This window comes from Notamacropus eugenii, chromosome 6 (genome assembly GCF_028372415.1).
Source record: "Notamacropus eugenii isolate mMacEug1 chromosome 6, mMacEug1.pri_v2, whole genome shotgun sequence".
Classification (NCBI taxonomy): Eukaryota; Metazoa; Chordata; class Mammalia; order Diprotodontia; family Macropodidae; genus Notamacropus; species Notamacropus eugenii.
This window is the reverse complement of record NC_092877.1, coordinates 279,952,356-279,970,942: the sequence shown is the minus strand read 5'-3', so window position 1 is coordinate 279,970,942 and position 18,587 is coordinate 279,952,356.

The window sequence follows — 18,587 nt, the reverse complement described above, 5'->3', positions numbered from 1 at the left end:
AAAACAATTAATTAAAAAATAGAATTGGGTAAATAGAAACGAATGACTCTTTGAGACATGAAGAATCAGTTAAATAAAATAATGAAAAAAAAGAAGAAAATGTAAAATATCTCATGGGAGAAACAACTGAGCTGGAAAATAGATCAAGGTGAGAAAATCTAAGAGCCATTTGGTCTACTGGAAAGCCATGATAAAAAACAGAGCCTAGATAACATGTTCCAAAAATCATTCAAGAAAATTGCCCTGAGATCCTAGATCCAGAGGGCAAAGTGGTCATCGAAAGAGTCCACTGATCACCTCTTGATAGGGATAATAAAATTGAAAAGACCAAGAATATTCTTGGGAAATTCCAGAATTATCAGGTCAAGGAGAAAATACTGCAAGCAGCTAGAAAGAAACAACTCAAATATCGAGGAACTACAGTCAGGATCACACCTTGCAACTTATATATTAAAATACCTTGCAATTTCTATGTTAAAAGGTTGGAGGGATTGGAATATGATATTACATAAGGCAAAGGAGCTTGGACTACAACCAAGGATCAATTATTCAGCAAAAAAAAAAAAAAAATTGAGCATAATCTCTCAGTCAAGGAGATAGACATTCAATGAAACAAGGGATTACCAGACCTTCCTGATGAAAGGCCAGAGCTCAATAGAAAATTTGATCTTGAAATGCAAGACTGAAGAGAGGCATAGAAGGTAAACAAAGGGAAAAAAAAGAAAAAAAAAGAATTTGTTATTCAATAAGGGCAAACTGCTTATATCCCTATATGGGAGAATGATATTTGTTAATTTTGAGAATTTTATATATATTAAAACATTTAAAAGGAATGTACCTAGAGATGGTGTATCACACAAAGAGGCACAAAAATTACACTAAAGGGAAAGAAGATAGGGAGATGAATATTGTTTGAGCTTCACTCTCGTTGGATTTGTTTCAAGGAAGGAATAATATATTCTTTTAAGTTTAGAAATCTAATTTGCAATCCAGGAAGTAGTAAAGGAAAAGGGAAAGAAAGCTTAGGGGGCTGATAGAAGGGAGGGAAGACTGAGGGGGGCAGTGGTCAAAACTAAAACTCTTCTGAGGAAGGGAAAGGAAGAATAAAATCATAAATGGGAAAGGGGAATAGGATGGAGAAAGCCAAAGATAGTAATCATAACTGTGAATCTGAATGGAATAAACTCTCCCATAAAATGGAAGTGGATAGCAGAATGGATTAAAAATCAGTCTTACAATATGTTTTTGTAAGAAAAAAATTTAAAACACGGGGTACATACAGAGTAAAGCTAAAAGGCTAGAGCAAAATATGTTATCCTTCAGCTGATGGAAAAATAAAGCTGGGGTAGAAATCCTAATCTCAGATAAAGCAAAAGGAAAAATAGGTCTAATCAAAACAGATAAGGAAGAAAACTAGCAGTAATATCATTACTAAGTATATATGCACCAAATGGTATAGCATCCAAATTCTTAGAGGCAAAGTTCTGAGAATTATTGGAAGAAATAGACAGCTAAACTATAATAGTGGGGGATCTGAACCCCCAACCTCCCCTTTGAAGTTGATAAATCTAACCTCAAAATAAGCAAGAAAGAATTTAAGGAGGTGAATGGAATTCTGGAAAAGGTAGATATGAGAGACCTCTGGAGAAAACTGAATGGGGATAGAAAGGAAAAATATCAATTGCTTGTGGGTAGGCTGAGCTAATAAAATAAAAATGACATTTCTACCTAAATTAATTTAGTTATTCACTGTCATGCCAATCAAACTACCAGAAAGTTATTTTAAAGAGTTAGAAAAAAGTAATATCAAAATTCATCTGGAATCCAGAATATCAAGGGAGATAATGAAAACAAATGCTAGGGAAGGTGGCCTAACCACACAAGATCTTAAATTGTATAATAAAGTAGCAATCATTGAAACCTCTTGGTAATGGATAAGAGAGAAGTAGATCAGTCAAGTCGGTTGGATATACATGACACAGTAGTCAATGACTAGAGCATTCTACGATTTTATAAATCCAGGGACCCCAGCTTCTGGGATAAGAACTCACTGTTTGACAAAAAAGAGCTGGGAAAACTGGAAAGTAGTGTGGCAGAAACTAGACATGGACCAATACCTGACACCATATACCAGAATAAAGTCCAAATGAGTACATAATCTAGGTGTAAAGTCTGATACTAAAAACAAATTAGAGGAGCAAGGAATAGTTTATTTGTCAGGTATACGGAGAATGGAAGAATTTATGACCAAATAAGAGATAGAGAACATTATGAAATGGAAAATGGATAATTTTGATTACATTAAATTGGAAAGTTTTTGCACAAACAAAGCCAGTGCAACCAAGATTAGGAGGGAAACTGAAAACTGGGAAAGCATTTTTACAACTACTATCTGTGATAAAGGCCTCATTTCTAAAATATATAGAGACCTGAGTCAAATTTTCAAGAATACAAGTCATTCCCAACTGATAAATGGTCAAAGTATATGAACAGGCAGTTTTCAGAGGAAGAAATTAAAGCTACCTACAGTCATATGAAAAAATGCTCTAAATCACTATGAATTAGAGAGATGCAAATCAAAATAACTCTGAGGTACCACACCATACCTATCAAATTGGTGAAAATGGAAAAAAATAGGAAAGTGACACGTGTTGGAGATGTGGGAATATTGGAACACTAATTCATTGTTGGTGGAGGTGCAAGTCGATTCAGCCATTCTGGACAGCAATTTGGAACTATGCCCAAAGGGCTATAATAATGTGCCTACCCTTTGACCCGGCAATACTGGGGTAGTATCCCAAGTATGCTTTTTAAGGCATTCTTCTTCATGTTGGTTTTTGGGAACCCTTTTGCCATTTGGGTTAGTCCATTTTTAAAGATTTTATTTTCTTCAGATTTTGAGGGGTTCTTCTTTAGCAAGCTGTTGATTTGTTTTTCATGATTTTCTTGCATAACTCTCATTTCTCTTCCTCACTTTTCCTTTACTTTTCTTACTTGATTTCTAACATTCTTTTTGAGCTGTTCCAGGGGCTGAGACCATTTCATTTTGTTTCTTTGGAAACTTTGAATGTAGGAGTCTTGACCTAGCTATCTTCCTCTGGTTGTATGCTTTGATCTTCCTCCAGTTGTATGCTTTGATCCAAAAGGATGGAAGAAAATTCCTTTTCACCAAGAAAGTAACTTTCTGTAGTCTTATTTTTCCCCTTTTGAAAAACATTTTCCCAGATAATGACTTTTGAGCTCTTTGTTAAGTGGATGGTGTAGCACCTCATGTTTTGGAATTTGTGCAGCTGTTTCCAGAGATATATCTAAGGACCTATAAGTTCTCAGTTCCTCCAATGTGGTATAGTCAAGGGAGATGAATTTACTCCTTTCCTGGCCTCTGCTCTGATCTGTAAGCAAGGATAAACATTCTTTCCTGCCCTGGAACTGTAAGTAGAATTCCCTTTCCATATCTACCATCAGTTCCATCATGCCAGTGCTCATCCTCACCCCAGGACCACCACCTAGCACTGTGATCCAGATCAGCAGCTCAATTCCTCTGCTCCCTACAGGAGAGGGCTCCAGAATCAGTCTCCATTTCAGCAGTTTTTGCCACCACCCTGGGGCTGGGACTGGGGTTTGAGCTAGTGTAGGACCATGCTCCCCTGTCACTCAGGTGAGAGAGTTCTCTCACTGACATTTGAAGTTGTCTTTGCTGTTTGTGCGTTGAAAATTCTGGAAACCTTGTCAGTTGCCAGTGATTTATCACCCTGAGGGCTGCTCCAGTCCTGTCCCAGCTCATTGTGGGCCTTGTGCTTCTCTGATCCTGGTGCAATAGACTCTTTCTGTTATTCTTCCAGGTTGTTGTGGGCTGGAAATCTGTTTCACTTTGTCATTTTGTGGGTTCTACTGCTCTAGAATTTGTTTAGAGTAATTTTTACAAGTATTTTGAGGGGTTTTGGGGGAGACCTGTTGCAGGTCCCTGCTTCTACTCATTCATCTTGTCCCAAGTGTCATCTTCTTATGTAGAATTTTAAACAGTTAAACCTTATTGAATCATGATTTCTCTTTCCTTTTCACCTTTTATATGCTTCTCTTCTGTATAAAATTTGAAAGTCACATTTCTTATTCATCTTTGGTATTTTCATCAGTAATACTTTAAAGTTCTTTATTTCAGTGAAGATAAAATTTTCCCCTGAAGGATTACACCCAGTTTTGTAGGGTAGATAAATCTTGCTTGTAATATTAGTTTATTTGCCCTCTGAGATATCATATTCCACGCCCTCCCATTCTTTAATGTAGAAGTTATTAAATCTTGTGCTATCCAGACTGTGTTTCCAAGATACATTGAATTGTTCCGTTCTGGCGGCTTGCAATATTTTTCTCCTTGACCTGGGAGCTCTGGAATTTGGGTATAATATACCTGATGAGTTTGCATTTTGAAATTACTTTCAGGAGGTGATTAGTGAACTCTTTCAATTTTTATTTTACCCTCTGATTCCAGGATATCAGGACAGTTTTACTTGATGATTTTTTGAAATATAATGTCTAGTTTTGTTTTTTTTTAGTAGTTATGGCTTTCAGTTAGTTTGATAGTTCTTCAATGATCTTTCCTCTACCTATTTTCCATGACTGTTGTTTTTCCAATGTGACATTTCACATTTGCTTCTTTTTTTTATTCTTTTGATTTGATTTTATTCTTTTTGTGTCATGAAGTCATTAGCTTCCACTTTCCCAATTCTCATTTTTAAAGAATCATTTTTTTTCAGTGAGCTTTTGCATCTCCTTTTCATTTAAGCCAAATCTTCTTTTTAAGGAATTCTTTGCTTCAGTGAATTTTACATACTTTTCCCATTTGGGTAATTCTGCTTTCCAAGAAGTTTTTTCTTCAGTGGATTTTATGCCTCTTTTACCAATTGTCCTATTCCATTTCATGAGGTGTTTTTTCTTTGGTATTGTGTGTGTGTATGTGTGTGTGTGTGTGTGTGTGTGTCTCCTTTACCAAGCTGTTGCCTTTTCTCATGATACTCTTGCCTCACTCTCATTTCTTCCCCCAATTTTTCCTCTATTCCTTTGATTTTGAAAAAGTTTTTGGATCTCTTTAAGGACTTTTTTTGGACTTGTGACCAATTCACATTTTACTTTGAGGATTTGGATGTAGCTGTTTTGACTATTCTATCTTTGTCCAAGTTTGTGTGTTGATCTTCCCTGTTGCCATAGCAACTTCTTATGGTTAGTTTCTTTTTCTGTTGTTTTTTGTTCATTTTCCAGTTTATTCATTGATTTTTACCATTATTTTGAAGTTGGGCTTGGCTACCAGGATAGAGAGGGCACTGTCTCAACCTTCAAGTTTTATATGCTGTGGTTTTCAGAGCTAGTTCAGGAGGTTTGTAGGTTTTCCATTTTTAAAGGTAGTACAACCTAAAATGAGATGTGGTCATTGATCTTCTTGCCTGTGTCCTGGTCTTTGAGCTATACACACTTTTCTCTGCCCTGGATCTGTCACCAGGGTCCCTGCTCCCCTGGAGCTCTAGTATGCCAAAGGTACTCCTCAACCTGGTACTGTAATCCACAAACATATAGGGGTCATGGAACATGGTCTTTTACCCAGTTCCCCCAAAAGATTCCCAGTACTTTGCTTCTGACTTGTCCAAATTCATTACTATCTGTGAACTGAGTGTTCTGGAAGATGCTGCTACTGATTCAGCCATGCCTCCAAAGCATGCTTCTGGCTTTCCACTGGCCTGAGCTTTATCTCAATGAGATAGACATTTCCTGCTAATCTTCTATGTGGTCTTGGGCTAGAAAATTATTTCACCATATCCTTTTTTATAGATTTCACTTTGAGGAATTATTTTAAACTTGTTTTGAGAGGAATTTAAGAAATTTTGGAGAGTCTTTGCCTTTACTCTGCTATCTTGTCTCTGCTCTGTCTAAAGTTAATTTTCATAAAAGCATGTTTTTCTGAGAACTGGATCATCTATAGAGGATTATCTTTCACCTAAAAGACTAAAATCATGGGGGCCTGAGAGATTTGAATCTTGCCAAACTTTTATGACATTGTTTTGTTTCTCATTTATTGCAAGTTGAATTGCTTGCATATGCCATTTTCTTTGATTGGTAAAGTACTGGCTATTTCATACTATATTCCCATATAATATACATTATGTGTCTTTGAAAAAATTGAGAATACTGCTATCCAAATTTAGAAAAAACTAAGACATGGACCATGAAAGGATGACTGAGTCTTTGATTTCATTGATTCAATGAACACCTGGGTGAAGCCAATGCAAGTTTTTAGCTTCTATGTAACCTATATTGTTACCAAGTAGATTGTTGTCAAACTCAAAAAGAAATGGAGGTCCCCAAACCATACACAAAGATTCCTATTGCCTACATATTGACTTTGGAAATCACATATTTCTGAAATATTTTCAACTTTTATTTTAATCTGGTTTGGGCCACACTTTGGAAGGTTGTGGGCTAAATATCTGACACCTCTGGTCTAGACCACAGATAGGAAGCAACATGCACTATGTTCTAAATTTGTGCCACAATCAGGACCAAATTTCTGGTTTTGAGACAAACTCTCTGTGCACTACACAAATAAGCTTCTAATGTTGTACATTATGTATTTTTAAGGATGTTGAATACCTTATTTAAATGCATTCCCAGTAAGATCAAGGGTGAAACAAGGATGTCCATTATCACCACTATTATTCAATATGGTACTAGAAATACTAGCTGTAGCAATAAGAGAAGAAAAAGAAGTTGAAGGAATTAGAACAGGCAAAGAAGAAACTAAGTTATCACTCTTTACAGATAATATGATGATATACTTAGAGAATCCCAGAGATTCAAGTAAAAAGCTACTTGAAATAATAAAGAACTTTGTCAAAGTTGCAGGTTACAAAATAAACCCACAGAAATCTTCTACATTTCTATATATTACTAGCAAAGCCTAAAAGCAAGAGATAGAAAGAGAAATCCCATTTAAAGCTAGGGTAGGTGCTATAAAATATTGGGGATACTACCTACCAAAGCATATCCAGGGACTACATGAACACAATTAGAAAACACTTTTCGAACCAATAAAGTCAGATGTAAGTAAGTGGAAAAACATCAGTTGCTTCTAGGTAGTCTGAGCTAATATAATAAAAATGACATTTCTACCTAAACTAATTTACTTATTCAGTGCCATACCAATCAAACTATCAGATAATTATTTTCTAGAGCTAGAAAAAATAATATCAAAATTCATCTGCAATAGGTCCAGAATATCAAGGGAACTAATGAAATGAAATGCTAGGAAAGGTAGTGTAACTGTACCAGATCTCAAATTGTATTATAAATTAGCAATTGTCAAAACCACTTGGCACTGGCTAAGAAACAGAGGGGTAGATCGAATATGTTAGGTACTCAAGACACAGTAGTCAATGAATATAGCAATCCATTATTTGATAAACCCAAGGACCCCATCTTCTGGGGTAAAACTTCATTGTTTGACAAAAATGGATGGGAAAACTGGATAACAGTGTGGCAGAAACTATGCATAAACCAAATTTTGATACTGTAGACAAGAATAAAGTCGAAATGGGTACATGATCTAGGTATAAAGAGTGATATTATAAACAAATTAGTAGAAGAAGGAATAGTGTATTTAACAGATTTATGGAGAAGGGAAGAATCTTTGACTAAATAAGAGATAGAAAACATTATGAAGTACAAAACAGATAATTTTGATTACATTAAAATGAAAAGTTTTTTGCACAACCAAACACAATGAAATCAAGATTACGAAGGAAGTAGAAAACTGGGAAAGAATTTTTGCAACTTGAGTCTGTGATAAAGGTCTCATTTCTAAAATATATAGAGAACTGAGTCAAATGTACAAGAATACAAGTCATTCTCCAATTGATAAATGGTCACAGAATATCACCAGGCAGTTTTCAGAGGAAGAAATTAAAGCTATCTATAGTCATATGAAAAAAATGCTCTAAATCACCATTGTCTAGAGAGATACAAATCAAAACAACTCTGAGATACAACATCACACCTGTCAGATTGGCTAACATGACAAAACAGGAAGATAATAAATATTGGAGAAGATGTGGGAGAGTTGGAACACTAATTCATTGTTGGTAAAGTTGTGAGCTGATCCAACCATTCTGGAGAGCAATTTGGAACTATGCCCAAAGGGCTACAAAAATGTACATACCCTTTGACCCAGCAATATCACTTCTAGGACTGTATCCCCAAGAGACTGTAAAAATGAGAAAGAGTCTCACTTAATCAAAAATATTTATAACAGTTCTCTTTCTGGTGACCAAAAACTGGAAGTCAAAGGGATGCCCATCAATTGAGGAATGACTGAATAAATTGTGGTATGTGAATGTAATGGAATGCCATTATGCTATAAGAAATGATGAACAGGAAGACTTCAAAGAAACCTGGAAAGACTTATATGAAGTGATGCTGAGTGAAAGGAGCAGAACCAGGAGAAGTTTGTACACAGCAATAACCACAGTGTGTGAGGAATTTTTCTGGTACACTTAGTACTTCATTGCAATGCAAGGATTTAAATAATTCCCTATGGTCTCTTAAGGCAAAATGCCCTCCACATCCAGGGAAAGAACTATGAAATTTGATCACAGAATGAAGCAGATAATTTTCTTTTATATTATGTTTTGGTTTGTTATATGATTTCTCCCATTCATTTTAATTCTTCTATGCAACATTACTAAGGTGAAAATACATTTCATGGTAATGTATATGTAGAACCTATATAAAACTATATGCCATCTGAGGGAGGGAATGGGAAAGTAGGGGGTAAGAGGGGAAGGGAGGGAAAAAAATCAAAGATATGTGGAAATGATTTTAGAACACTGAAAACAAACTAAAAAAAAAGAATGCTTGAAAGTCCTCTATTTCTTTGAATGATCATTTTTCCCCTGAAATATTATACTCAGTTTTGCTGGGTAGGTGATTCTTGGTTTTAATCTTAGTTCCTTTGATTTCTGTAACGTCGTATTCCAAGCCCTTCAATCCCTTAATGTAGGAGATGCTAAATCTTCTGTTTTTCATGTTGTATTTCCACAATATTCAAATTGTTTCTTTCTGGGTACATGAAAAATTTTCTCCTTGACCTGGGAACTCTCGAATTTGGCTACAACATTCTTAGGAGTTATTCTTTTCAGATCTCTTTCAGGAGGTGATAGGTGAATGCTTTCAATATTTATTTTACCCTCTGGTTCTAGAATATCAGGTTAGTTTTCTTTGATGCTTTCATGAAAGTTGATGTCTAGGATCTTTTTTTGATCATGGCTTTCAGGTAGTCCCATAATTTTTAAATTGTCTCTCCTGGATCTATTCTCCAGGTCAATTGCTTTTCCAATGAGATATTTCACATTGTCTTCCATTTTTTCATTCCTTTGGTTTGTTTTGTAATTTCTTGATTTCTTATAAAGTCATTAGCTTCCATCTGCTCCATTCTAATTTTGAAAGAGCTGTTTTCTTCAGTGAGCTTTTGAACTTCTTCCATTTGGCTCATTCTGCTTTTGAAAGCATTGTTTTCCTCATTGGCTTTTTGGATTTCTTTTGCCATTTGGGTTAGCCTATTTTTAAAGGTGTTATATTCTTCGGTATTTTTTGGGTCTCCTTTAGCAAGCTGTTGACTCACATTTCATGATTTTCTTGTATCACTCTCATTTCTCTTCCCAATTTTTCCTCTACCTCTCTTAATTGATTTTCAAAATCCTTTTTGAGTTCTTCCATAGCCTGAGATCATTGAATATTTATTTTGGAGGTTTTGGATGCAGAAGCCTTGACTTTTAGGTCTTCCTCTGGTGGTATGCCTTGTTCTTCCTCATCTGAAAAGATGGAGGAAAATACCTGTTTACCACTAAATTAACCTTTTTTGTCTTATTTTTCCCCTCTTTTGGGCATTTTTCCAGCCAGTTACTTGACTTTTGAATCCTTTGTCAAGTGGAGGGTATACTCTAGGGATTTTTAAGTTCCCATTTCCTCCAAAGTGGCATAATCAAGAGAGAATATTTTTTTTCCTATCTTGGCCTGCGCTGTGGTCTGGAAGCAACCACAAACTTCTCTGCCCAGGATCTGTGAATAGAATTCCCTCTCCAGAGCCTCCACTGGCTCCACTATGCCAGAGCTCTTCCTCACCTCAGAACCACCATTCAGGGCTGAGATCCAAATCAGCAAGGTCTTTAAGGAGAAGGCTCTGCTGCAGCAGTGGCTGCTGCTGCCCTGGGCCTGAGTCTAGGGCAGGGCCTTGCTCCCTTCTCACTCGGGTTACAGAGCTTTCTCCCTGACCTTTGAAGCTGTCTTTGGCTTTTGTGGATTGAGAAATCTGAGAACTGCAACTACTGCCCAGGATTCAGTACCCTGGAACCTGTTCTAGTCCTGTCCCTGCCACACACAGCAGTAAATGCTGCACTGTGCTCTACTCTGAACCTGGTGTGTTAGACCTTTCCTGTCAGCCTTCCAGGCTGTCTTAGACTGGAAATCTCTTTCACGGTCATTTTGTGGCTTCTGCTGCTTTAGAATTTGTCAGAGTAATTTTACAGGTATCTTATGGAATATGGGGAGAGAACTTTTACAGGTCCATCCTTCTACTCCACCATCTTGGCTCTGCCCCCCAGTAAAGGTAACTTTGAAAAAAAAGTTGTAGCAAGTTTCTCTGATAGAGGCCTCATTTCTCAAACATATAAAGAACTGAGTCTAATTCATAAAAATAGTAGTCATTTCCCAAATGATACATTATATAAAGGTATGATTAGCTTTCAGATGAAGTGATCAAAGCTATCTATAGTCATATAAAAATAATACTTTATCTCATAATTATTTGGAGAAATGAAAATTAAAGTGATTCTGAGGTAGTCTTCTACCTGTTCAATTGACTCAATAGAACGAAAAGTAAATAACAGATCTTGGAGGGGATGTGGGAAAAACGATACTTTAATGCCTGGTTGGTGGAGTTGTGAAGCAATTCAGCCAGTCTATAGAGAAATTTTGGACTATGTCCAAAGGGGTATATAACCATGCAAATTCTTTGACCTAGCTATTCCACTATTAGGTCTATGTCTCCAAAGTATTAAAAAAGAAAAAGTAAAATGACCCATACGTGCAAAAATATTTATTAAATAGCTCTTTTCTGGGTGTAAAGAACTAGTTGAGGGGATGCTCATCAGTTGGGGAATGGTAGTTGTTGATTCCACCATAACTGTAATATAAAAAAAATATGAGACCTGGAAAGATTTGCATGGGCTAATGCAAAGTGAAATGTGCTGTGTACAAAGAGTAATAATGAAAGATGATCAGTTGTGAATGGCTTAGCTATTCTCAGAAATAAAACAATCTAAGACAACTTTTAAGAATTTAAGATTAAAAATACTCTTCATCTCCAGAGAAAGGACTGATGATGTCTGGATAAAGATTCAAGTATACTTTATTGCTTTGTTTTTCTTGAGTTGTTTTTTGCTTGCTTATGTTTTCTTTCACAATATGACTATTATGGATATGTTTTGCATGACTCCACATGTCATCAAATGGCTTGCCTTCTCAATGAAAAGGGTGTTGGGAGGGAGGAAGGAGAGAATGTGGAGCTTAAAGTTTTAAAAATGAATGTTAAAAGTTGTTTTTACATGTAACTGGGAAAAAACAAAATTCTAAATAAAAGATAAGAATTAAAAATATATAATACAGACATATATGTACACATATGCATACAAATATGTGTATGAATGTGTTTGTATATATTCATATACAATATGTGGATGTATACATACATACATATATATATGTATATATATATATACATATATATATATATGTATATATATATCAGCTTTGGCCTATATAAGTACTTTATCATTGTAGACTATCCCCCAAGTTGTTTTTGTCCTTCATTCTCAAAGAGTACTATGACATCAAGATGATGTCATGACTTGCAGTTGACTTTGATTTGAGTGAGGAAGGGCTGTGCTAGGTCACCAACCTTACCTTCTTCTCCTGAGTCATCTGAGTCCAATGGCACGATATTCATCAGGACAACTGGAGATCACGTAGGATGCATTGTGAGACCCTGACCCTTTCAGGCTAAGGTCTTATGACAGTCTTACTTTGAGTGAGATACAGCCATTCAGTGAAAAGGCTTCTTTAAGTTACTCAAGGGACGGCTCCTTTAATAAAAAAAAAAATCAAACTGGGAGGAGAAACCTTCAGGGTTCCTGGGTAAAAAAGAGAAACAATTACTATTTAGTCATTACATCCACTCTATGCCAGGTGGATGGGGACTTGTTTTCCAGTCTATGAACTTCAAAGTGAATTGGGTTTAAGGCTTGATCTTTGAGAAGGAAATGTAGCCAGTAAACTCAAAGGAAAAAAGGCAGCTTTTGGCCATGGAATTTACCTTTCCCTGGGCAGAACACCAAAGGAGAGGGGAGGAGAAAAGGGGAGCGGAGAGGAGAGGAGCTGAGCAGCTACTCACTCACGGCTTGTGTTTGTCCTTCATTCTTGAAGGGGATCATGACATCAGGATGATGACATGACTTGCAGTTGACTTTGATTTGGCTGTGGGAAGGCTGTTCAAAGTCACCAACCTCATCTGCTTCTCCTGAACCATCTGAGTCCAGTGGCATGATATTCATCAGAATGACTGGAAATAGCCCAGGATGCAATGTGAAAACCTGGCCCTTTCAGGCCAAGGTCTTATCACAATCTTACTTTGAGTGAGTTAGTGAACAAGTTAGTGACCTAAATTATAGAAAATTTGAATAAAATAAAAGAAAACCAGGTTGAACTTTTCATTGGCCTCTTCTGGTAGGTGGATTGCCTATTAGAAAATACTATGGTGTAAAGATGGCTAAATCTAAGAACCATATCACCAACAACCAATCACAAAAATAGCACAGGAATGGCATCAAGAAACCTAGGTCACAGAAATATGAGGCTCTGAAAAGAGTTGATTTCAAGTTTCTGAGAAACATGTGTTTTTCTAAGATGCACAAAAAGAAAGGATGAGAAAGATGCAGGCCAACAAGACTAAAGCTATCAAGGCCTGAACAGAGACCATCAAGTCCCTGAGCACCAAGGCCTCCAAGATGAAGTTCTTCAGGTTCAAGATTCCCATGGCCAGTGCCTAACCTGCTGGCCACAAGAATGCCACCAAGCATTCAAGACTTAGAGTCAGCACCAAATGCCCAGGGCTCTCGATTACGAAGCTTGACTCTTTCGTTGCCATAACCACTACCCCAAGGCTGCCAAGTCACATTCTAAGTCCACAAAGCCCAGTGATTCCAAGGCTACTAAACCTATTGACCCCAAACCTGCTGAATCCAAACCCAAAAATATCAAGCCTAAAGCTGGGGATAAAATTCAAAATAGATCCTTCAAGAAAGAAATACTTGTTTAAAACTCTAAAACAACATTTTCCCCCCAGTCAAGGTATGATTATTCAGTATTTTGTACAAATAAAGGAAATGGAGAGACATTAAAAAATAGTGTTGAAGCAGTTTTGTACAGGAGCTAATTTATGACAGTCATACCAAGATACCATCTTCCTATTCTTCACCCACTCCATCATCACGTACAACAATCATGCCCTAGATAATATTGTTGACAGGTGATAATACATTTTGCTGAGAGGTCATTGAAGATCCTCTTATGCTAGACTAAATATGGCAGATTGATATTCATAATCAAAACAATTAATATTGCCAAATTAATATATTTAGTCAGCCATCTCTCTAAATAATTTAAATAATTTTAACAGTGTTTTACATTCACAAAATTCTTCAAAGATCTCATTGAATCCTCACCATGACTCTCTTAGATAGTTGCTGTAGGAATTACTGTCTTCATTTTGTGATGGGGGAAATAGGTTAAGGGATTCATTCATAATTTCTCAATAATTGTCAAAGATGGTATTTGAACCCAGAACTCATATTACTTTAAAGCTTTTTTATACCAAGCTATTTTTCATTGTTTTCATTTTAACAGAGCGCAAAGCTTTTCAAAGCACTAAAATATCTAAGACTTAAAATACAAATACTTATATAACTTCTCTCTGCCTTTCAATTTTGTTTTATTTGTCTAAGTAGCACAGTTATATAGCTTCTTTAAAACACATGTTGAATCTTTTGTCAAGCCAGCAATGATTGAACAAAGTAAACAATTTCTGATTCTCTCCAAACCCTGTAGAATGAAGCTGAGATTCTTGTTTGTTCTCTTTCTTCCAATTCTCTTTCTTGTTCTCTTTCCCTAAAAGCTCAGTACATTCACAATGTTGCCTATAATTTTTCTTCTCTGCTTGGTACTGCCCATGGTATATGGGGAAAACATTTCTTCATACTTCCAACTTAATGGAGACCTGTTAGTATGACAAAAATATGAGCTTTTTTATCAGCATAATCTGTGTTCTGTGCTGTGTTTAATTGTATGATGTGGTTTCTTTAAAAGTAAGTGAGTGGGATGTGTGTGTGTGTGTGTGTGTGTGTGTGTGTGATGATTGAGTTGACATATTGAAATTAAACAGTTCCAATATCTTTCAATTCACGAGATATAACTAAACAGAAATCTTATAGCTATTATAAAAATAATCCTATTTTACTTTACAAGGATTTGTGGTATCAAAAAGATTAGTAGAAATCACATAAAAATGTTAGTTTTTGCCAGGCATTAACCCAAGTTCCTATAATGAAGAAATTATAAAGTGACCCTTCAGTTTAGGATTTATGAGTATATTTTGTGAAATCTTCTTGTCTTTCTTATTATGGGATCTGCTGCCATATACTAACATTTTGTATGGGGCAGTTTGGAAGTACATTTTATTTGGACCCAGGAAAATTGTGGACATTATCTCACAAACCACAGAATTATATATATATATATATATATGTATATATATATATATATATATATATATACACATACATATATATATAAGAACTTTCCACTAGCTCTAAGTTATCCTAGAAGGCTTTTATCCTCCCTCCAAGTTGTTTATGGTTTTTTGACAGTAGCTACAATATAAAAAAAATTATACATAATGAGTTTTGTTTCCATAAAAATATGCCCACAATATTGTCAACCATGTGGAAGGAGGAGATATGTAATTCTATGTTTGCTGACTCCATCAGGAAAGATCATTTGCTGCTGAAGTCCAAGCATTCTGTTCCTCAGTTGATAGCACTCGGTAGACGAAAGAAAGTACGTTTAAAAATGATTATATTTTATTTTTCTGCTCATATCATAAAACTAGGAAAATGCAATAATACTAAGCTTTTCATGTCTAATGAATGTGTAAAATAACCCCTCTGCTCCTGTAATATATATATATATATACACACACACACACATTATTCCACATCTGACTCCATGGGGGGAGGGAGGTAGTTACTCAGACACTGCATAGAAATGATATCTCTAAATAGGAGCCAACTGACCTTAGGCAGCATGTCTTATGTAGAATGAATTTAGCCCTGAATTTAGATAATTCAATCAATATTTTAACAGGAAAAAAAAATTACTAGCTGGAGTCTGACAATCATTGCTAAACCATACAGGAGTCCTGGAGAGTTATATATGAGACAGTAGAACATAATACATTTCCGTCAAAAGATTTATTTATCTGGGGATTGCTAACACAATATCCTTCCAATCCACAATTAGATAAGATTATGATCATTGACTTTCAACCATTTTGTGCATTAAGAAGCTTTTCTAACCTATTGCCAGAAGGGCTATCATTATATATTATTGAATTGTCCACACAAAAATCACTGACCAAAGCAGTCCCATAAGAATCCTGTCTTATGGCATATGTTTTCAGTCCAGCAATATGTACCTTAAGGAATTCATTCTTTATGCTCTCTCAGTAAGTTCTTACATATACACTAGAAAGCTTCTACCCCATTAGCAGGAACATAGTGTGACATAAGAAGCATTTCTATACTAATTAGGTCTCAATGCTCAAAAATGAGCTTTTCACATCTATTTGAATGTTAGATTTTTTAAAAAGAGAGCTGAACTAGGGTCCACTCATAAATCAGTGCTCCCATTTAAGAGAGAATACTCAGTCTTTAGCTATATTAATGATATCACAGTGCTCTCAACCTGGCATATTTTCTGCTTCACAGATGAAATTTAGCTGCTGGAGAGGTAAGTTTGTAATTTGTAATTTTCCAGGTTATGCAAGGAAAAACAACTTGCTCATAAATCAGTGCTCATACTAATATTGAAGCTACACTTAGAAGACCCAGTAATGCTGTTTCTACAGAGAAGTATACAAGTATAAAAGTCACTAATTCTAAAGACTGACTCAATCCAACTTGTCTTTGCACATCTGAGATGGCACCCGCAACACACTATTCTGAGCATAGGGAAGCTCAGATCCTCCCTCTGGCCTTCCTCCCAGATTCAGCTGGCTGCTGCCTGAAGCTACATTCTCATTGTAAGGTTTCTACCAGCTGCCAGGGGGGAAAATGGCCCATGTGTGTTCAGTATGTCTGCAAAGGAAAATTCCTGCAGTGCTTTGCCATGGTGTTTATGTGTATTCCTCAGAATTAAAACCAGAAAGAATTTATTTGCCAGGTTTTATCTGCCCTAAGAAATGACCCTTTCTGAACTACACAGCCAGACTTGTTCTGAAGTTCCTTGCTTTTTCAGTGGTGAGCACCTATAAATGAGATTTTTCTCCAACAGTGGAGGATTATAAAAAGTCTTCTTGTCATACTTTTAATATATCCAGACCATCTTCAACATGGTGAGGTGTCTGGGCTAACTGCCTCAATGTGGATGACATAGTGTGTATCTGCCAGAAATATGTTCTTACAGAAGAAATAAAAAAAGTTAACAAATAACTCTAAAATGCCACAGTAGATGTCAAATGCTCAAGGAGTGATGCTGTCAAGATGGCTCTCTGATGGTTAATCCGAGATCATGTACTTTGCTCAAATAGGAACCTGCTTTCACATAAGAGTTAATAGTGGTGGATGATGGTAGTAAAAGTCAGACCTCAGAGGTAGAGGAGAAACTATGTGATTACAGTGTCAGTGTAACTTTGTGAACAACTAAGACTGGAATTAAACAGTGGATAGAGTAGTGGGCCTAAAATCAGGAAGAATCATTTTCTTGAGTTCAAATGTGACCTCAGACTCTTACTAGGTGTGTGCCCTTGGGCAAGTTGCCTAACTCTGCCTCAGTTCCTCCTTTATAAAATGAGCTGGAGAAGGAAATGGCAAGGCAGTTCAATATCTTTGCCAAAAAGCCCCAATGGGGTCAGTAAGAGTTGGACATGACTGAAGCAATTGAAAAATTGAATTGAACAAATGAAAGGAAAGCTCTCCAATCACTAATATGTTTGACTATTACTCTTACAACCAGTTACAGTATGGGGAAAGTTGAAAAAAAACTACAGTAAAGGAATTATTCATACCCAACCTCACTGGAGTCATATGAAGATGTTTTCATATCCACCAACAGGTATCTAATACATTTTATTTCTGTATATCTCCACATAAAATCAGTCCTTAAGCCCTGAAATTTTATGAAACAATTCTCATAAGACAACAGAGCTGACATAGTGTGACTGCTAACTCTATACTATGGGGTACCAACACTTCCACATGTATACAGACACCAAATTTTGTTTATAGCTTTTTATCCCCAGGGATGACTTGCTCAGGTGGACAGACACATTTTTTTACTATAGTAACTTTACTAAATCTTGTCATTATTTCAGATAAGGGTGTAAGGTTCTTCCTTGAAATTAATTTCTGTAGTTTTTACTTTAATGCTTAATATTATTATTAAGAATGTAAATCTTACATTTTCTGCCTGAATAATAGGAATTTATGCTTTGATATTGCTGATTTCTCTGTTGACAGAAAATCTGCAATAAGGAAATTTTAAAATAAATTTTTGGGGAAATTGATATAACCACAGTAATTTAGGAATACAGCTAACTTATCTACACTAATGAAGGGAGATCAAAAATGAAACCTTTCTGAACGGACCTAAGAAGCTGATTTATCAGAGAGGATCATGGTGACTTCTTTGGGCATCAAAGTTTCCTGATGTCCTATTAAAGCTGGGTCCATTGGAAATGGCTGTTCAGCTCTTCAACTAGAAATAAAACTACTTCTTTCTGCCTTACAGAGATATTGTATAAGAGGGTAGAAGAAAAGAAATGAAGTATGATACAGAGCAAAGAGCTGTGATTCTAGAATCAGAAGACCTGCCTTGGACATTAGCTTATTCCCTCTGTGACCTTTGGCAAGTCTTGGAACCTTCATGACCCATAGCAAAGGAAAGGGTTAGACTATGAGGTCTTTGAAGTCCTTTCTAACTCTCGCTTTCTAGCTCTAGCCCTGCAGACAAAATCACTTTTTCATGGACTGTTGCTATTACTAAAGATTGAGGAAAAGGACCCTGTGCAAGGATGTCCAGCAAAGCAATTAATTTCTGGCACTGTCATGATTCTGTGCAAGGGAGGAGGCAATGCTTTGGTGGAGCTAAGGCACTCACACAAGTGTAATTACTTTTTTTTCTTCCCATACCCATTGTACATTATTACACATTTTAAATAT